We start from the raw sequence: 22,574 nt of genomic DNA, 5'->3' as shown, positions 1-22,574 counted from the left end.
TATAAAGTGTTCGATATCCAAAAACAGTTTAGTTCTTAGTGTGACTTTGTAATTATAAGTTCAATTAGTGAATAAAATTATGTTTTATGCTATTCTGCTCGGAAGCTATATAACTTTCATACCTCTCCGTAAAGATTAAGAAACCAACCGTGCTATCGGCTGATAAAAAGTATGCAATCTGCGGGGGCACTTATAAGAATTGACTGACTGTGGAATTACACAGAAGTGGGGCTTGCAACGCAATGTTTCTCTTCAGGCTTTCATTGTATTGATCAAATTCGCCCTAGGTACCAGCAGCATTAGGAAAGAAAAGGATAGTATGAGAAAGTTGAAAGATGCATGATGTTTGAGGTGTACAAACTTAACATGATTGTGCCAAGTAGACTACTTTGTTGCACACCTGCTGATACCACTTTTAGCTCTGGAAAGGTCCCTGAAGGTTTTACTCGAAACGAACGGTTGATGAGATAGTTCCTCACATTCCGAATGTGCTACTCTGACAAGTTAACCAGCACCGGGTCCCTATCACAAGAAATCGAATCTGCATCACCTGGTGATATATGACAAGTATAATAACACTGAGGCAAGCTAGTTATTTACACCTCAATTTAAGGATGCACTGTAATATGATGTTTTCGTATCGTATTCATCTAAATTAAATAAATGAAAGAAAAAGAACGACCGTTCGCTAGATTTATCTGCAGGAACGATTTGGTTAATAAGGATTTTTATGTTCATTTATGCACATCAGTACATTAAAAACAGAGAATTTCGAGTCTTTTGTGTATATCTATCTGATTTGTTTTCAACAGTTTCCTTATGAAAAAATAAATTATTTATAATAAATGCTTCCGAATTCTTTCTACCAATATAACATTTCAAACTGTATGAAATTCGATTCAGTTAATAAACCAAACGGTTTGTCTAGGGCCACCATTTGGAGTTTTAATGAGTTAAATTTATGGATTTCAGAACAGTTATAAAAGCTCAATTCAAAACCATTTGTCCTCAAAGTCCTACGTCAAGTTTCTCAGATCCTTCTAGTATTTCTATTATTTTTTTTCCTAGTATTCGGCTCCGTTCGGCTCGGTTGCAGAAAAGAAATGAGATTGGGGGAGCATAGCGTTTAGACGAGCGAACCATCTTCCCGTCACTATACAATCACAACTAAATGGATTTCCGAGCGGTCGCCAGCTTATATACAGATTTGTGTGATTTCAACAGCCTGTTTTCGAAGCATTTTTTAAGCTATTGAAACAAGTTTTCGGATTAACAATTCATATGCTTGTGCACATTTTGGCACAAGCATATAACGCGTAGATACTTTATCATTCGAATGAAGTGGTCATCATACCATTTGACAACGAGACAACGAGATATGGATGTACTGATAGATAGATATCGATCACTACAACCCCCACCTTAAATATTGAACTGCAAGAAACTTTTTGTATTGTTAAATTTGTTAAAATTGTAGATTGTTAAAAAAAAACGAGCGTTGTCTACGAAAGTTTGAGTCCCGCGCGCATTTGGTGGACCTGGACGAATGTTAATAATGAACACTGGCAGAATACTCAATATGGATAGGAACATTGTTTGTTTTTTTTCGCAGTTTGTGCCTATTTTTACTGTTATCTTTTGATAGATATTCATGCCTGCAACAGATCCAGTTCGCTTGGTTTTTCTAAATACACCCAGAATTTTTTTACGCGGGAGATATGTAGGGTAGGGCGGGGCTAGTTCGTCATTTTTGAATAAATTTGGCTATAACTATGTAGTACGGAGTTTTACGTAAGAATGTTATGTACCACAATGAAGCTTACCATTTACCCTTTCAATGAAAAATAAGCAGAGAATCATTTATTTGTCATTTTTCTTTTATTTAACGTTTTTATATTTCAGAATAAATTGGCCAGCTAACCCCACACACGGGGTAAGTTGGTCAATAATAGGCATGTTCTTTTTGAGCAAATGATAAGCGTTTTTGCATTAGAAGTTTCTTTCATTATAAATTAATCAATAAAATCTAAATGGAAACAGTTAACAAATACCTATAGTCAAGTAAAGAACAAATTAATGAAAATTTCCATTCCATTCTTCGTTTTTGAGAGGCTTCAAATTTTGCAGTTCATTCGCCTCTCTTGAAAATTTCAAATTCTCATCGTCAAAGAAAATTAGTCAGCCAATCTTTTCTAGCGACTTCGTCTTTTTTCCACTTTTTGGCACACCAGAGATGCCAGATTTGAAGACATATCTTCTTTTTAAAAACATTTGATTTTGTACATACATTTTGAAGATATTATGAAATATGTGAAGACATTTCAGTATGATAGCGTACGTGGATTTTCAAAAGATATTATTTCCATGAAATTCTAACTATTGACCGAATATATCGTCAAAAAAGTAGGGCTTTAGTCTCAGCGATCGAAGCGGTCTGAATACATACTGTCTCTAGAAGTCATTAGTTCTTTTGCACTCTAAAATTCGAATGATTGTGACATTGCATTTATATTATTTTGAGCCTATACTATACAATTAATATCTAGATCTTTCAAACAACCACTTCACAAATCGAAGGTTTCCCGGTTACATACCATTTCAACAATTAGTTTTATGGATATGATTTGAATTACAACCAAAACTTCAAAGCTAAAATAAACGAATAGAGTTATCATAGTTTCGTTTTTGTGCAAGAACATTCCTCCGATATAATGGTGAAGACATTAGAAGACATTTTCTCGTACCATGTGAAGACATTTAAAAAAAACACCTGGCATCCTTACGGTGCACAGCCGGTTTCTTGCTTGTATTTGTTTTGATGACATTTGTACCGTTCACCTCAAAGTATATTGAAATAACCTCCAGGTATGCTACATTACTTGATACATTATTATGAGTTGTTGATATCCAATGTCAGCGTTTATTATATTAAATGAAATTTTGAAGCAAAAAATTAAAAAAAAAATATCAATTATATTTCAAGTGGTTTGTGCGGTGGTTAGTATCAGGTTGTTTAGTTTCAAATATACTGGGTTTAGCAGTAAAACATATGCTTTCTATATCTGTTAAAACGCGGCATACCTGTAAAATTTATATGCGTTGCTCTCAAACGAGCAATTCTCGTGACCATCTAGCCCCTCTATATATGAAAAAGAATATTCATGAAAATTCAATAAAAATAATTTTATAAGCGATTTCCATTAAAATTTGAACGTAAATTCGAACAAACTGGATCCGTAGCGGATATTATGAAACCTGTGCATCATCGTAATGTGCGTTCGGCCGAAAATATTGCTGCTGTTGCTGCCAGTGTGGAGGATGACCCGAATGTTTCGATTCCACGGCGTGCTCAGCAATTGGGCTTGTCAAACACATCATTGTGGCGAATTTTGCATTTGGACTTGCACCTACATCCATATAAAGTCCAACTGGTACAAAAATTAGAGCGTGGTGACCATGGAATGCGTCGGGTATACGTCGATTGGGTGAACGAACAACAGCAGCAAAATGCTGAATTTTCGTATCAAATTTTCTTCAGCGATGGAGCACATTTCGAGCTCGGTTATGTGAACACCCAAAATTTCCCAAAATGTGAACACCCAAAATTTCCCAAAATATGGGGCTCAGAAAACCCACACGTGATTGTTGAGAGGCCATTACATCCGCCAAAAGTCACTGTTTGGTGCGCATTATGGTCTGGTGGAGTCATCGGGCCGTATTTCTTTGAAAATGAGGACGGCGAGACGGTAACTGTGAATGGTGAGCGCTATGGCCGCATGTTAATCCATTTTTTTTGCCACAAATTGAAGATATGGATACGGATGACAATGTGGTTTCAGCAGGACGGCGCCACGTGCCACACAACACGACCGAACATGGCCATATTGCGAACGAAATTTGAGGGACGCATAATTTCGCGTTTTGGTGATGCCGTCCAGATCATGCGATTTGAACCCGCTAGACTTTTTTTGTGGGGTTATGCGAAAGACCGTGTCTATGCCAACACTCCGCAAACTCTTGAACATTTGAAAGACAACATTCGTGAAGTTATGACCGAGATACCGCCACATATGTGCCGAAAAGTCGACGAAAATTACCTGTTCCGGATCAAGGTGTGCGAGGAAGCCCTAGGTGGACATTTGAATGATGTTGTATTTCACACATAATGGCATAAACCAAACTTTAATTTGAAATAAAAGTTTCATCGAAATTCGAATTCTAAGTGTGTTTTATTTCAATTTACTTTCGGAATTTAAAGTTGGAAAACCCTGTACATACAACAAACTTTTGTTTTGCGTTATAACCGATTTTTTCATGATTATTTACCATTTTCAGAACAAATTTTAGAAAACGGAAACAGTGAATGATTTTTGGAAAAATCGGAATCATGTTCGTATTTTTTAACCTACGTAAATTTTTTTTTCCAAATTGCTTATTTCATTGCATCAGCAATTCGCTATTTTTCATCCATAAATCGCTGATTTTTTGGACGCTCAGATTCCAAGATATCGTCACTGACCATCTTACCCCTACGACCAACTATCCCCGCCCTACCCTTCCTTTTAAAAAAAAACCGCGTTAATTGGCAAATCCGCGTAAAAAACCGCGTTGATTGGAGAATCCGCGTAAAATTGGGACTATCCTTACGTAAAACGGATGTAAAAAGTTAAGTGTTGCTCGCTTCCGAAAACCTGTAGTTTCTTCCTGCTATTTCGTTGGTTACTGGAACCTATAGTTCGGTTTTTCTCACGAATGAAGTCATCTGCTGTTGCTGGAAGATTGATTCCCTAGTAATTTGTACACTCTTCTGCCGATGCACGTGCAGTATCACTGTTGGACCGTTCAGAGCTAAGTAGACAGGGAAAGACATTCACGAATCGCTGTCCGTAAAAACCCTGTCCCTATGTACCGCCCGGTGAGATCCCCGTTACCCAACACCTAAAATCCACGTATGAATCGTGATAAGATGCGGCACTAATTTCCCCATAAGCGCCAAGCTCCGTCACAAGCACTAATTACCGTAATATGTTCTGAGAGAGTATAAGAGATAAATGTGAGCTGAGGGAGAGATGTTATATTGCACTGGTCTTTTTTTTGCACGGGTACCGCGTTAATTGGAAAATCCGCGTAAAAAACTCGTTACTCGTTACTCGTTAAAAAAAACCGCGCAAAAAACAAAACACGTAAAAAACCTGGGTGCGCTGGTCTCTTGATAATTTTAAACATGTATATTATCTATGTGATCGCCTCTCGACTCTCGAACTGTATCCAATAAAGTTTTGGACAAGTGGTACAAAACCGATTACAAGAATGATCGACATTTAAGTTACTCAGAAGATTAGTTGATACTCCACCTGTATCATTTTTGCATTAAATTTATTGACGAATGAACTGCAAAGATTAAAGCCTCTTGAAAAGAAAGAAGAAAAAGTAGTATTCAAATATTTTGAAAAATATACTACGCATCAAATGCCATTGGTTCAATTCAATACAAACGCATATACTTGCTGGAAAACAATCAAAGTGTTTGGCAAGCAATAACATATGATGAGAGGTACAATTCCATGATTTCCACTAACATATGCATGCCGTCCCAAAACTTTCATCCGGCATCGGTAACAAACTAACGGCACCAACGATTCCATTCATGAAAATCGATCTGTTGGTAAACCCAGCCACCGAATAGCATTCCGACAAACCAACTGCAAAGAAAAAAAAACAGAAAGAGAGTCACTGGCAAATTAGCGACTTCCCGCCGTCGGCTCAATGATTCCCACGTGGATCGGAGAGATATCAAGATATCTGCTCGGAGATCGGTGTCCATCGCAAATTGGAGAACTGCGGCATTCTCTTGCGGACAGCAGCCTCTGCTGCGCAGCGTGAGGAAACGTTATCTCAAAGCAAGCGCAGAGCTTTGTTTACACACCTTTTGTTGTGTTCTCTCTCTCTGTATCTCCCGCTCAGCTCGCCGACATCCGCACTTCCAATGTGTGTGCGCGATGGATGCGCTCGTGGATCCCGCGCGAGTCGCGTTGCGTTAGTTGGATTTCTGGCGGATGCTCAGTGAGGCGTATAGCGCAAAGTGTGGTGCGTGTGATCCCTTTTTCAGTGCGCGTTTGTTTTGTTTACAGCGAAACAATCGATTCGGGTCGTAATAATAATCGATTCGATTTTGGAGAGCAGCCAGCAAGTGACGGGGCCATACGCGTGTCGTCTCGCTACCATAAGCAACGGTACGAAGCGAAAGTGAAGCTGAAAGTTTTCTCTGTGGAATCCATCGAGTGGAAGTGCGAGTAGAAAACATATGCTTCCGATGATGGGAATTGAAGATTGATATTTGTTGATGTTTGTTTGGAAAATAGATTAGGGCACTGCTTGAGTGCTTCTGTGAAATGACGGTGCGTTGTTTTGTGTGGATTGACATTGCTGAGAAGAGTCGTCGTTGAAAATCTAGAACCTGTGTCCGCGAGGCGGCATTGCTTTCACTTTCTTGCGCTGTTGGAATAATTGTAGCGAAAGGGTATCGAAGGTTCGTGCGTCGATTATCGGCCATAACATTCCACTGAAGCGGTAGAGGACGTAAAACGCTACCGATCTGTTGGTTGGTTGAATGCTTACCTTCATTACGCGGAATTTACGGTGGTTTAATTACGCGTCCAGACATTCAGCCTCGTGTAAGCAAAGGTGGGTCATTATTTCCTAATGAGTCAATTCTGTGTTTGTTAATTGAGCAGCATCCAGAGAGCGGACCCCTGTGAACGCTTACTGAAGTTTGTATTCTTCACATGTTTCGAACAAATATCTTATCTATCTCTCAGCGAAAGTTTCTCATCACCGTTAATTTACAGGCCATCATTTTCGGCTGCCGCCAAACGTTCGAAGCCGGATAGCGTTTGCCATTTTCGGTCGTATTATTTCCTGCCCCGTTTCCATTCGATGACAAATTACGACAAAGAAATCGTTTTGGGTCATGTGCACAGATTTGTGCAATCCATGTTATTAGTTTCCGTAGGGTGTAATAAACACGCGACGTAAACGATTTGTTTCAGACAAATGGGTCTATTCGTTTCACAAAATATGAGGGTATTGACCGGATGCAGATCGATGAATTATGAATGTTTATGCTTCTTCGCTAAGCATTGGCCTTGGGGTTTGATCACAACAACGCCATTCGATCGTCTCGTCCGTATTGAGAGGAACGTTGAGTAACCAATGCTCAATAGAATAAGTCCTGAAGGCAAAGCTTTTCGGCGATGTACTACTATGTGTATTTCCCACTTGAATTGCTTAACAACAGAAGCATTAATAATATACTCGAGCGGATATTGCATTGTAATTTATATACGATTTTTATATTAATTGGCTCACAGATCATTATGAAACCCTTTTTTAAATGTTTACTAATCGAACTAAATTTCTCATAACCTATCATTTACAGCTATTAAACCATTTGAATTATGCGTTTGAGGTTGACTCATGCCTTAGGAATAATTTTATGCAACTCATGTTATCTTTGCTCTAATTGCACAGAAAAATACGTGTTGGCTAATTCGCAGCTCAAGTACCGTCTGAGGCTCTTGCCTGGAACCCAGAATAATCCTATTAGCTTTTTCGAATAGCCTACCCAGAATCTTCAAGGCGAGTTCTCAAAATAACATGAGTGCTTTGATCGGATAACTTCATTTGAACTGAGGTATCTGAATAGATAAAAAAAAAGTGTTCAATAGGCAGAAATTCTATTTTCTCCAAAACGTGATACCGTTCTGAAAAATAGTTCGGACAACATCATATTTCAGACACTTTGTTCTAATGTCTTGAATTGCTTGATGCACTGATGATATAACTATAAAATAATATCACAATTGCTTCGTTAGAGTAATCCCTTGGTTTCACTATCACTTCATTTAAGAATTACATTTGAATTATTACATAATAGGAAAAAATCCATCCAAAATCCAAAATCCACTCATAATCGTTTGTGTTTGACGTTTGCTTAGCGTGAGCACGTAGAATTTACCCCTTCACCAATATTTAAATTTCTCTCGTGTTTCATCAGTTCTCATCATCGTTATCAGGTTACTGTGATTGCTTGGTAAGTGTTTCGCAGTTGACTATAAAATATAATCAAGTGTAATGTAATTTTCGTTCAAAAAATTACAAAATAAAGTGTCCGAAATTTGAATTCAATCTGTCCGAAATTTGATTTTTTTTTAAATAAATGGTGTCCGAAGTTTGATGCTCGATTTGAAAAGCATTTTATTCGATGATTTTTTAATGCTTTCAATCAAATAGGTACCAAAGTAGAAAGCTTAAAAGCATATTGAACTATTTTATTAGAAATATCAACCAAATAATACCTGATCTGTTTTCTGCATCATATGCCTTAATCGTCCGAAATATGATTCAGAACGGTATATTACAATTATTGTAAAACCTATTAATGTAAAACCCATTAATAAACAACGTTTTACTTCCCGAAACATCGCTGAAAAGATCGGAACGCATATGGCCTGCAATAGCATGTACATATTCATTTTTTGTTGTTGCAATTACCATTATTACCATTATTATGATCATTAGTTTATATGCGCTATATATATATATATATATATATATATATATATATATATATATATATATATATATATATATATATATATATATATATATATATATATATATATATATATATATATATATATATATATATATATATATATATATATATATATATATATATATATATATATATATATATATATATATATATATATATATATATATATATATATATATATATATATATAGGACTTGACTGACAATCGGAATCAAAAGCTACCGTACTCTAGGACCCATAGTATTGTTTTTTTTTCCAAAATATATATTTTTATAAAGGCTCATATGGCGTTAGCCTCACGGGGCCGGGAGTTCAATACAATTTTTCTTATTATCTATGTTAGTAATATGTAACCGATTACTCGCGGTTGGCTCGAGGTTAGTATTACTAGTGTTTTCGTAATTGGGACGTAACGTGTGCCCGACACGGGATACTTCCTATTGGGATGCAGCTGACCATTAATCAGCAACGCCCCCCTAGTATGTACCCCATATCTAGCGTGGTGCATCTTCTCGACTCGAGGAATCCAGGATAGAATGGTCACTAGACGGCGCAATCATCAGCTCGTGTAGAGTTGTCTTGAGCGGTACAACCTTTGGCTCTTGTTGAATCATCAGTGGACTGCACAACCTTCGGCCCGTGTATCTGTAAAGAGTGTGTGTATGCATTGCCGCGACTAAGTAAAAGTTTATAGATCGGATAGGAGGGATATAAAACAGGGACACAACGAAGGAAACATCATTAAACGTTGACATCGGCGTTTCTGAGGAACAGGTATAGATGAAGCAGAAGATCAGGATCACGGCTACCTAAGATATCCCGGACGGGGATATCCGATTGTCTGCCTTGTGCTCTTAGTGCTCTAGAGAGCTGAGAGCGAGCAGCATGGAACCGGATACACGACCAGACAACATGCTCGATGTCCTGGTAGCCATCGCCACAATCACAAAGATTGTTTGCTGCGAGCCCAATGCGATAGAGATGCGCGTTTAGGTTGTAGTGATTGGACATAAGCCGAGATATCACGCGAATGAAATCACGACCTACATTCAATCCCTTGAACCATGCCCTCGTCGAGACCTTAGGGATAATCGTGTGTAACCAACGACCGAACTCATCACCACTCCACATGCGCTGCCAACTTACGAGCGTATACTGACGAGGAATGTGGAAAAATTCATTATAAGCAATTTGCCTTTCAAAAAGAGTGCCTTCTAAAGCGCCCACCTTAGCTAGCGAGTCCGCTTTCTCATTCCCCGGAATCGAGCAATGAGAGGGAACCCATGCTAAGGTAATCTTGAATAATTTTTCGACCAAAACACTCAATAGTTGTCTTATTCTTGTTAGGAAATAAGATGAGCGTTTATCAACCTTCATTGAGCGGATTGCCTCTAATGAGCTGAGACTGTCTGAAAAAATAAAATAATGGTCGATGGGCAATGTTTCAATGATCCCCAGTGCGTAGTATATCGCACCCAGTTCAGCAACATACACGGAACAAGGATCTTTGAGTTTGAAAGAGGCACTGGAATTTTCATTGAAGATGCCAAAGCCAGTGGACCCGATAGTATTGTTTTTTTGTTCAAATCTGTGAGATCTCCTGGTAAGAGTTTACCATGTTCCGGTTATTCCTTGAACAGGTTGATTCACTGTTGGCATTTTAGTTTCAGATATGCAATATGTCTTCCCCGGGTGCATTCAGAACTATGCCATGTGTATAGTTATGAAATCGGATTTTTTTCTCTGTTCCCCTTTTTTTTGTCGAGTGTGTAATTTCCAATATTGCTAATACTTTCGACTCTGTTGATCTGGTCACACTGGCAATGCGACCAATGGATCTAAAAGCTATTCAAATGATCGAGTATGAAAACTGTAATCAGCGTACTTATGTACCGTTTTGTCTCAAATTCCTAACTCTTCATTTTTAAATGTAAATTTACTAAACTTTTATTTATTATTAGGTGTATAGGCTTCATTTCAATTTAATTTACATGTATCGATACATCGTATAAGCCCATAAAGCCTATAAAACATTTGCAAAAAAGTGACAGTCAAAACCAGTGCTAAAATGTTTGCATTTGCAAATTTCGTAAAAAAACAAACATCGTTAATTTTTCAGTCTGTGGTTGTTTAAACTATTTTTGTTTGCTGTTTTATGTACTAGAAAAGGTAAGAATCTACTATAAATGGTTACAAAAGAAGATCTTTTTTTTCTCTATTATCGCGACTTTCAGCGCATTTGGCTGGTTCGTCACTTTTACTTCCATTTTTGGAAGAATGTCGGGAGTGAGAACTGAGCTCGTGACCTTTGCGTGAGAGGTACGGATGTTATCACTACGCCAGATCGCTTCCAAAAGAAGATCTTCTATGCGAGTATCTTCGTTAAATTAGTATTCAAGTTTCGATGCATGATTCAAATTCCGAACAGAAGACGTTTGTACACACTATTTTCAGGCAAATACAGCAATAATTAACAAATTGGGGTACAAGAACAATCCAATTCTGAAGCAACAATATAAAAATACCATTTGTTAACAAATGCTTGTAAGCTCTTTCCTTGCAAAACGTCGATCGCAGGCGCAAACCAACGAGAGTAAAATTTATTTTCTTAATCAGGTTTTCAACTAAAACCACAAAACCGGGTTCTTGCAGTAACAGGTCGGACTCGATTATATACTGACTCGATTATATATGATTCGATTATGTACAATATTGGTTTAAAAAACAGTTGAAAAAAAAATTTTATATTTCAAGTATGACTTATTTCAAAAATGTAATGTAACGTAAAGGTTAATTTTCTGTTATAAGTACAATAAAGAAAAAGTCGTGGTATATGAAGATTCTAATTACCAGAAATTGTTTAAAATTATATTGCAACGGAATTAGAAAATATAGGAGTTAGATGTCTAGGAACAAATTATAGAGCGTTTTAAGAATTTCGCCATGTCTTTGTCTGATTTGAACTATACAGCCATTCCATGCCAAACCTGTATGGCGGTTCTCAGAAAATTGGTAGTTTGGTAGTTTGTATTGTTTGTTTGTGTTGTTGGTAGTTCCGTTTCTTTAAAGCTGATCTTCTTTGGAAAATTACACAAAAAAATTTCATGTTCCTCTTTTCTGTCCAACGAGCTACCGCAACCCGAACATCTTAAATTTGGAAAATCATAACTAAAACACGAAAAAAACACATCTCTGATTTTTGAATATCTTATGTAAAAAAACTCAGCTTGCAAGAATAAAAAAATAGAAAATATAGCGTCAATGTGATTAAACTTATTTTCAGTTTCATAATGATTATGTATTTGTAAATCTAATTTATTGTAGTCAAATGAAAAAGAGGGCTCCATTGTATCCAGAAACAAATTAATTTCGCGAAAAAGTACTATTCTATGTAATGAGACACTGTTCAATTGATGGCGTAAGTATACGGGAATTGAGATAAAACGGTGCTTGATTTTTTCACTTCTCCTTTTGTTTCCAAATGGAACGGTTTAAAATAAAATTGTTTACAAACAACATCAAAAAGCTAAAAGCTAAATATTAAAAGATTTGAAGCTTTGCAATCAGATGGAGATCAACTTCTGCATTTTACAATCCAGCCAAGATTCAAACCTAATCGGCATATGTAAAAGTGGCATTGACGCAAAACAAACGTCAAAATCACTTATCCGTATCCGTGAAACTATTTACTCTTTATCACATTGCCAGGCCCAAATACAGTTTAACTTTTTTTTCTATTATTTTCCCAGCATTTCCCTAAATTTGATCAAAAATATAAAATAATTTTTTTTTATCCCATTTATTTATTTAAGGCTTATTAGCATTTCAGCTGTAACAGAGCCGAATTTTAATCGTGTACATGTCACATGGTTATCATATCTATAATTAGCACATTACACAGTTGCCGTTCGCCAGTATTCCTTCTATACCATTACATATGGTACATTCACACAGTAGCCATTTAGGCGTAAGAGTATTCTTTCTGTTCTTCCATTATCCAGTTGGACCACCGGACAGCGGAGACAGTTGATTGATCATTGTTGAGTTATTTATAGAACAGCAGCCCGATGTGTCTTGCAGAGCAAGCAGTTGCATGGATTAATCGATCTTATTTCGACCGTGGATCGATCTCCATCGCTGATGATTGTTGCGTGGACGTAGCTATTCTGTAACAACACAAAGATGGTCAATGAGGGTCCTGAGTTTTGAACCCACGATCGATAGCTTACTAAGCGAACGCGCAACCAATGTGGCTACGGAGACCCCCTTATAAAATCATTATCAAACGTAATTTTAGTTCAAGATTCTTTTTCCACTTGCCGAAAATGTGTTACTCTAATACATAGAAAACATATTTGATATGAAAAATTTTTTATTTTAAAAGTGTTGAAGTGAACCGCCATGTCGGTAATCTAAAATTGTGTTGCAAGGTTGCCATATTTGCACAACCTGATTGAATTTAATTCGATCGAATTACAGAATGCTGCATTGTGCTAATCCGCGATGACAAATGTATAGAAGAAGTGTGTAATACGCACCCCCTAAGCGAGAATGGATTTATCTTGATCGTGCTCTTAAAACTTAAGGTAACAACTACGTCAGTACGTAGATTAGTTAACCCTCAGTCATCTGTAATCGTTCTGTATTTTAGATACTGAATAACAATAGTGCTACGAATTTTATTTTGTAAGGCACCCAAATTCTAAATTTTCAATCATACGGTGTTAAATGGCCCAGCAGAAGTATAATATGCCCATGAGTTGTTTCTCTCAGAGACTAGAAAGCTCAGAGAAACAGCTTATATGAATGAGAGATTCCATCAATCTATTCCTTTCATGCCCACCAGCGAAGAGAAGAAACCGTTCCTCCGGTGAGCGTATTCTCCCAGTATTCGTGCATTAATTTCAAGTCCGCGCTCTTGTTCTCCTGCATTCTCTGAGCACATAATATAGATGCCAGATGTGAAGACATGTTTTCGTTTTCAAGACATTTAATTTTGTGAAAACATACTGAGGTCATTTCAAAGTATGTGATAACAATTGTTTGTGTGATTTATCGAACATGATTTAGAAATATCGTGATGGTTTGCTCATTTTTGTTCATTATGATTACATTTGAAGACATTTATTCGTGCCATGCAGAGATATTTGTAAAAAAAAACATCTGGCATCACTTACATACAAGCTATTTCTCTCGTGAGAATGTTTACGGCCGAAAGCGAGCAAATTGCCCCGATCGAGGGTATGCCATACTGCCCGATGGTAAGCTGATATCAAATTAAGAAAGAAAAGAATCCTTTCTTACCATTTTCGTCATTTGAGATATTCACTGGGAACTCGACTCAATAAATATGACCCACAGTTATCGCATCTGAATCGGTTGCGAGCAACAAAAACCTTATAGAAATGATGTGGAAAATTACATTGAAAATCGCTTCCAACGAAAATTATTTATCTTATTTTTTAAAGCATGTTACAAATGTAAAACTTGCATGGTAGGATTCAATCATTGACTAGCACGATTGCCTATATTCATTGCATTTCTATTCTTGCTGGTTTACGAGAAAATCAGGCGGGTCGAATTGCCCGGCAGGCGCGTTTCAGACACATCTCCTCTAGAGTGTTGACGTCTGGTGGTGACCCAAACTATTCACTATCAAATTAGAAGTTCCAAAAACTGCCTTCAATTTGCTAAAATTTAATGAAAATTTTTACTTAGCGTTATTTAATCACTAAAAACACCTGACCCTAATTTAACCTATTTTCTCTAAATTTTTCGTTATTCCCACTAACACTAATTATTATAATATTTACCGCTTGCTGAATAAGTTTGGTAGTAGTCCCAGTTCTAGAAAAGAATGCTTCAGCTGGACTTGATGTCACCATCTCATCTCGTCATAATTTTCACTATTAGCCTAGTGAATGTGATGGTGTAAATATAACTTGAGGCCACTTGTTGTGTAATGACCAAACGTACGAAACTGCTTCTCTTAAATTTGTGATCGCTAATTCAACAACCTTGAAAGGGATCCAATGTTTATGAAATTTGTCAAGTGGTATTTGATGAGATCAATATCAATGTTCACAGGAAAACATTTTCTTCTACGATACGAAATACGGAAACGTCAATTTTCGCGATTTTTTTGGAGTAGGAAGAATCTATCCGGAAAATCTGCAGTCGGGGAGGATCTTCCAAATATCGATCCAAGATCACACAATCCCATTCACGATCACTAATTTGACATCCTCGAAAACTGTCCAAATGCTGACATTATGTTTATAAAATTTGACAGGTGGTTAGGTTAAAATCGATGTACACTGGAAAAAAAACTCTAAGATCAAATAAATCGAAAAAAAACTTGATCTCCACGATTTTTCGGGTACAATGAATTGATCCAAAAAATCGAAATCGAAATGGAAAAGATCAATCTCCTGAAAATAGATCCATCATCGCCAAATCCTAATTTCGACTACCTCAAAGCGTTTGACAAAGTCTCTCTGATATCGCTGTTGCGAAACATGGACACTTGGGTTTTCCGTACTGGATTACTTCGTGTTTGTACTCTTATCTGGTCATCCGGAGAACGTTCGTTAACTTCAGCGTTTCTTCCCTATCACAATTGTTCCTAAAAAAATTACTTTCGATTGAAACAAAGAAAACTGCTAAACATCACTGCATTCGCCATAGAACCTATTATGGTTTCAATAATCCATTAGATTATGTTTAGATGTGTTTAGCAGTGCCAGTGCTATGTTTGATTTTATTATGTCAAACATGCGTTTGAAAATATGATTGATGCTTTAGAATAAGTTACGGACTGTGGAATTGTTCTCATAAAATACTTGAGTCATTTTGACTGCTTTACAATTTCAGTTAGGAAAGCTGTTATGTATATACAGTAGGGTGCCAATGAATGTATGGGAAAAAATCGACCCTAAAATTTCAAAAAGTTACCCTATACAAAATGTTCACCACCTCGAAAAAACACCCTATGCCAAATTTCAGCTCATTCGGACTTAAGGGAGAGTTGCGCAAAGCGGTCAAAGTTTGAGTTTTTTGAAAATCGAAAAATCGCCCAAGGGGGGAGTGAAGGAAATCGGGGTTTTTCGAAAAAAAAAATTTGATGCCAAATGTCTTAAAATTGCATGAAACGTCTAGTGTCATCTCGAAAATTTGTTTTTTGTTAAAAATCGGCACTCTGGGACTTTTTTCGTTTTTTTTCGCCATGCGAAGCGAAAAGTATGGTTCAGGGTGCCAATAATAATAGTTATTTCGATTTTTCAATAATATACCCTATGCAAAATATTAGCTCATTCGGACTTCATTCACTGGTGTCGCAGACGTTAAAATTTGAGTTTTTTGAAAATCGGAAAATCAGCGGAAATCGGGGGAGGGTGATTTTTCGATTTTCAAAAAACTCAAACTTTGACTGCTTTGCGTCACTCTCCCTTAAGCCCGTTGAGCTGATATTTTGCATATGGTGTTTTTTCGAGGTGGTGAACATTTTTTATGGAGTAACTTTTTGAAACTCGAGATGACCGTTTTCATTGGCACCCTAATATACAGCCATTCCGTGCCAAACCGATATAGTGGTTCTCAGATTTTCGTCAAAAGTGGTAGTTTTGTTCTTTATCGCAAATTATTAGACCCGTATTTTTAATTTTTTTGTTACGATGGCCATTTCCATTTTAGGGTGGTCCGAAAAACTTTTTGTTCCGCATTTTTGCCAAAAATGACTTTTTTCAAAAATTCATAACTTTCGAACCACTGGACCAATTCAGATGTTCGACATATTCAGTTAAATTAGCTGGTCTTTTTTGGAAAAATACTACGGTTGCAGGGAATTTGAATTACGTTTTCGTTATTATTGATCGTATTTGTTTTTTATAGTTTTCATGGTCTCGGGACCAAAGGTGCTATATTTTTTTATATTTTTTCTGAAAAGCTGGGAATTTTTCACATAACATATCTCGAAACCAGGGAAGCGTTTTTTTTTCGTTTGTGAGTTATGATTTTTCAAAGTTAACCGATGGGTCTAAATCATGTTTTCCTTTTTTCCCAAAAATTACTTTTTACAAAAATGTATTAGTTTTGAACTACTGGACCAATTCAAATGATCAACATATCAACTTAAAGCCTACTAGCTAGCCTTAAAAAAATATAATTCACTTGCCAATTAATTGGATTATAGTCACATATATCCAGTCTAGTCGCATAGAAATATTGAACGAAAACTGAAAACATGTTAACTTTGAAAAATCATAACTTAAAAACGAAAAATAACACCTCTCTGGTATTCGAAAATATTATGTGAAAAAAACTCAGCTTTCAGGAAAAAATATAAAAAAATATGACTCCCGTGGTCCCGAAACGATGTATGCTGTAAAAACAAATACAGGGAAACTTCGATATAACGTACCCTCGATATAACGTACACATTTTCAAAGTATAAAGGAATTTTTTTTTCAATATTTTTTTTTTCTGATAGAACAATTAATTATCTATATTGTGATGCTAAAACAAATTTTGTACCTTCAACCAATCCCGAAATACAGCTGGTTTTGTGATTCTGGATTCTAAATGAATCAAGCTTTAATCAACAGTACGAAGGGAAACATCATGAGAAAGGCTGGCTTCGTCTTCTGATTGAAGTTATTAATCAACTGTACTAAAACAGCAACACAATAATGTATTATAGACTACGTTTGTGAGTACTTTATTAAGCTTCGATATAACGTACAATTCGATACAACGTACAATTTTGAAAGTGAAATGTACGTTATATCGAAGATTACCTGTATAATCAATAATAACGAAAACAAAATCCATTTTTATTCAAAGTGTAATATTTTTTTTGGCTTTAATCTGATATGCCGATTATCTGAATCGATCCAGTGGATCAAAAGTTATGATTTTTTGTAGTGGAAAAAATGGGGAAAAAATGATTTTTCGGACCATCGGTTAACTTTGAAAAATCATAACTCAAAAACGAAAAAAAACGCCTCCCTGGTTTCGAGATATGTTATGTGAAAAATCATCAACTTTCCAGAAAAAAAAAATTAAAAAATATAGCATTTTTGGTCCCGAGACCCTGAAAACTATGAAAAACAAATACAATCAGAAATAACGAAAACATAATTCCAATTTTCTGCAACTGTAGTATTTTTCCAAAAAATATCAGCTAATTGGCTTTAATTTAATATATCGAACATCTGAATCGGCCCAGTGGTTCGAAAGTTATGATTTTTTGAAAAAAGTAATTTTTGGCAAAAATGCGAAAAATTGGTCACAACATTCTAAGAAACTGTGCCATTATCGGACCACCCAAAAATGGAAATGGTCACCTCAACAAAAAAATAAAAAAATACGGGTCTAATATTTTGCGATAAAGAACAAAACTACCACTTTTGACGAAAATCTGAGAACCACTATATCGGTTTGGCATGTAATGGCTGTATAATGGCACAGTTTCTTAGAATGTTGTGACTTTTTACAAAACATATAACAGTGTTTATTGATAATTGTAGTTATCTCCCCTCTCCTTCATTTCCGGAGAAATATATGTGTTATACCTATATAGCCCAAAAGCAGTCTTTTTGACTGCTTGAGGAATTTCAAATAATGTGCATTTGTTGGGATTTTATATGCTTTTTTTTATAAGCTTTGTCCAGCTTGCTGTCAACCAGGGCAAAATATTACAGTTGACAAGCAATTATTTTCGACAAAAACCAAATGCAGATTTTCACAGTATATGCCTAATAAACTCAATAAACTTGGCATACAATTGGAATGAATATTTTGAATGGTTTTTCTTATTTGGGGAAATATCATCAACGCTTCTCAGTGAACACGTTGATCTGAAACTTGTCAAGCCATTTACAAGATATTCAAGAAATATCACGACAATTTTCCCTAGCATGTCACTCGCGACAAAATTATCGACAAAAAAAAATACTGGTTGGAACCATTAGAGGAAACAAAAGAGAACTATCCAAATTAGCTTATCAAACGGAAGATAACATGCCTCGTTTTTCTACTCTGTTATGTAAATCAGAGAATTGTGTTCTTACAGTATATAAAAGCGGACTAAATAAAAGGGTAGCTGTTCAAGATTCTGAGCATGAATATGCGAAAATTTATAAAAGTAATGAAAAACACATGAAAAGATTTCCACTTTCATTTTCGAAAAAAAATACATAAATAGTCCAAAAATGATTTTTTAAGTAAAATAATTTATTTATTGTGCATATTCACTAATAACTTGTTATGTAACTGTGAATGATTTAAAAAATATTGAAAATTAAATTAAAATAAATTTCTTTACACATCAGATATTCTCTCACAAAGCAGTCATTTTGACTGCTTTTGAGCAATATAGGTATATACTGAGTTTCGGTCTTTCTAGTGTTAAGGCAATAGCAAAAAAATATATAATATAACAAATATATTAGTCGACGTTATTGGGAATTCCGGTAAACTCATGTTGCGTCTTCCTTTAGAAGAAATTCAAAACGATGTACTTCGACACAGGTGCTCATGAGTCTGCTAGCTAGAGTTCAGCGATAGAAGCGTTGCGTCAAAAGTGCGTAATTCTCAACGTGGCGGAAAATGATCCACTAATAAAAGTAATTGAACCCGCTACCCCTTAATTAGTACCTGTAGGCCGCAAAAGACAAACTGCATCTCGTAGAAATCGTTTGTAGGCATCAGTATACATCAAACACCTTCAACACCAGTGCGGAAATGAATTCGTGGGAACGAAACTTTGAATAAAAAAAACCGTAAACCGTTTTCAATTATCCAACAAAGCTATACATTATATACTTAGCACAACGTTAAGAGGCTTAACTAAAGCTTCCCAAGACCGAAAAAAACATATATTCAAATTTATTCTACATCGGAAGCATTTGCCGGTAACACACCGGAAGAAAAACCTGCCATCGACACTCGACAGGCGAAAAGAATCGCTAATTATCGTTTGATTCCCGAACGGACGGAACCCATCCGCACCTCCCCCGCATCCTGCCAGCGGTATATAATTAATTTAATTAATTGATTTTTTTCGCCGTTTTTTCATCCGATGCGCGCTGCTGATGGATATTCATGTTGTTCGTTATGTTGGGTTTTGTTCCGGATTTGCAGCGAATGGTGCGGTGTACGACGGTGCGGCGGAGAGTGCGGGTGGTGGCGCCAAGGTCACGCAAAATGACGACGACATCGGCGATGACGTGGCAGCAGGTGTAGCGTGAAAACAGCTTACTTTCTTCCAGCAGCCGCTTGTTTGTATTTTTTTTTATGTTTTGTTTTTTAGCAGAGCCTTGTGATGTTGGTTTTTTGTTGATATTTTTCATTTTTTCTCGGAAGTTTAGGAAGTCAGGCATTGTCTAGGTGGGGTAATGCTTTGCAGAAGCGGCTTTCTGTTGCTTACTTTGGTCCGGACCGACACAGTAAATTGCGCCAGAATGCGTGTAGATTTTTGAGCAGCAAGGGGAAAAAAAGCGGAGAGCAAAGTTTTTCCACGCAATGAATAATTGATTGCTTCCAAGCACCGATGGGTTGCTGCAAACGTTGTCTCGGTGCTGACAAAACCCGATTTTGGGCCTCGCAGATATGAATTTATTGATTTGTGGTGCGATGAAGCGAACTGAAGTAATCCAACCATTATTTCTCCTGTCGGTAGAGGATATTGTGGTTCTGGGTTTTGTTCACTTTGTACACTTCTTCCACCGGCATACTTTTCAGCTTGTTTGAGTTTTTTCTTTCAACTTCACTCGTACGGAAGTGCGTTGTTTGTAGGAGTGAATTTTTCAGATAGCACATTGATGTATCGAGATAACCAATATTAGTATGTGGGTAAACCGTTATAACTTCCTCTGCTGTGAACTTTTTCGTACTATCCTTTAGCCCAGTTATCTAATATTTGATCCAGGTCTTCAAAACTGCGGTCTGCAGAAGCTGCATAACGATATACTATCTATTGAGATAGTTTAGCTCCCGCACTGTTGATTTTATACTCTCCGTCACGTGGCTTATCGTTTGTAAAACAATCCAATCAATCTTTCGCCGAATCAGATCAATGAATTAGTTAACCAACATGTGAATGTCGGTGCAGGAAACAAGGGAACCGAGCGGACTTTTGCGCTCACGCATTTCTGTTCTGCGCCACTGAAGGTGGGTCGCGTTGACAAATATGGTCTCGTGCCAATGTGTCGGCAAGTGTTGGAGGCTGCGTGTGGGTGATCATAATCCGCGAGTTTGCACCCACCCTTGAAACCACTTTTGTGTTTTTTACTACCAGCTGGCAAGTAAATTAGAGGCACTGGTGAGATCATCGTTTTCGCGCTTCAATGTCCAGTACAACAAAAACTGTTGAATTGTCGCGTAGGATCAACCCAAAACGGTACTTTGATTGATGATAATCGAATGATTTTGAACCATCTTGATTAGATAATGGACGGAGAAAAATGCGTTTCGGTATTCATCAGCAACACGCAGATAATTATTTTAGCAAATGCTAAAAAACCTCGCTCTCCTCTTTTTTTTTAACGACATCTAATTCTTTTCGATGAGTACTTTAACCCGCATCTGCTGGTTCCCAGCACAGAAAATAGCTCCGCAATTCCCAGCCTTGCGTGACGGCTCGATTTTTATGTGGACCGCTACGAACCGCATCCGAATCGTTCTCACCAACCCGATGAGTTTCCTTCCCGAGCAACAATAACAAAATATCATTAATATTTAGCAAGTTTACAAAGACACCAGTGAAGAGCACATTTGAACAGCGCAACAATTTGTCTCATTCAGCTGCAGAGCCTGGTAAACGGCTGAGAGCCACATACACCCATCAAAAGACGATTATCGTGGAGTGCATTGCCATCGCATCGCATCTTCAGCAGCACATAAAAGTGCATCATCGCACAACCACCACCACCCCCATCTGATTTCTGAAGACAATTTTCTTCGTCTTAGAAATGCTCCTTCGTCTCTGCAAGGTTATTTATGATGGTTGCGTGTTGCTGCTATCATACTTGTCATAGTGCTTTATTTTTCTCCACCGTTTCTTCATGCCGGTTTGTCTCAAGCGAAGAGGAGAGTTGCGTAATGCAATGAAACCGGTGCTTTCATCTGTTGGCCGCAGCCACCCACCTCCGGGTAAATCCATTCGTGATGGTTTGGTATAATCAAGTTCATTTCGGGCAGCATGAAGATGAAAATGCAATTACTCTCGCAAAACGTTGCCATTTCATTGAATTAGTTCGTTGATGATTACAATGCTGTATACATTCCACGGATAATGGTTGGATTTATGAATTCAAGTTGCAAACTTAAGGTTCATTAGTCCGTATAACTCATTGTAGATGAATTGCAATGGAATTAATAAATGATTTGAATGTAGCAGGAGAGCAACGTGGAAAGTCCTACGCCTAACCCATAGATTATTTCCAGACCGATTTCAACCCGGATCTCTCCAATTTTTTAAAACTCTACATAACCAGCTACCCAATAGTACAATTTTCATTGTCATTTGGCCAACATTAACTGCGACTGATTTTTTATAGAGCGTATCCGCAGTCATTGACTGTTATTGACCACAAAATCGTAACATTCAGCAGTCTGAATAAAATTTAGTGTTCAAAAAAGTTGTTCGAAGGTCAATTTACTTTACAGGAAAAAGATACACTCTTGGAAGAAATTACTCAAAAACTTAATTTAATATTCGAAAAGTTTATACCTCAGAACAAAATATACAAAAAAAAACATCGGAGGAATTTTCGGATATTTTTGTTAGCAGATTTTTTCGGCTAGTTCATTTCTTGTTGGGCTTATAAAAATGAGGATATCATCTTTTCGGAATTGATGAAATTTGGTATTCGTAACCATTAAGGAAAAGTAATTTTAAAAACGTAATCTGAATGCAAATCGACATGGAAATTAACAGTTTCAAGAGCCGTTCTCG

At 36.8% G+C, this 22,574-nt stretch overlaps 1 protein-coding gene across 3 annotated transcripts in view; it reads left to right on the top strand.

Moving 5' to 3' along the window:
* The window catches only part of LOC129764816 (rap guanine nucleotide exchange factor 4), a 511,489-nt gene that overhangs the window by 217,802 nt on the left and 271,113 nt on the right, over positions 1 to 22,574 (top strand). The window contains exon 1 of one of the 3 annotated variants that reach the window (XM_055764315.1): positions 6,022 to 6,684. The exons of the other annotated variants lie outside the window; for them this stretch is intronic. The gene's annotated coding sequence lies outside the window, so the exon portion shown is untranslated. Of the gene's footprint in view, positions 1 to 6,021; positions 6,685 to 22,574 lie in introns of those variants that run through there. 3 annotated transcript variants of the gene reach the window in all.

The sequence above is a fragment of the Toxorhynchites rutilus genome, chromosome 2 (assembly GCF_029784135.1).
Source record: "Toxorhynchites rutilus septentrionalis strain SRP chromosome 2, ASM2978413v1, whole genome shotgun sequence".
Lineage (NCBI taxonomy): Eukaryota > Metazoa > Arthropoda > Insecta > Diptera > Culicidae > Toxorhynchites > Toxorhynchites rutilus.
This window is presented reverse-complemented; position numbering and strand designations above follow the sequence as displayed.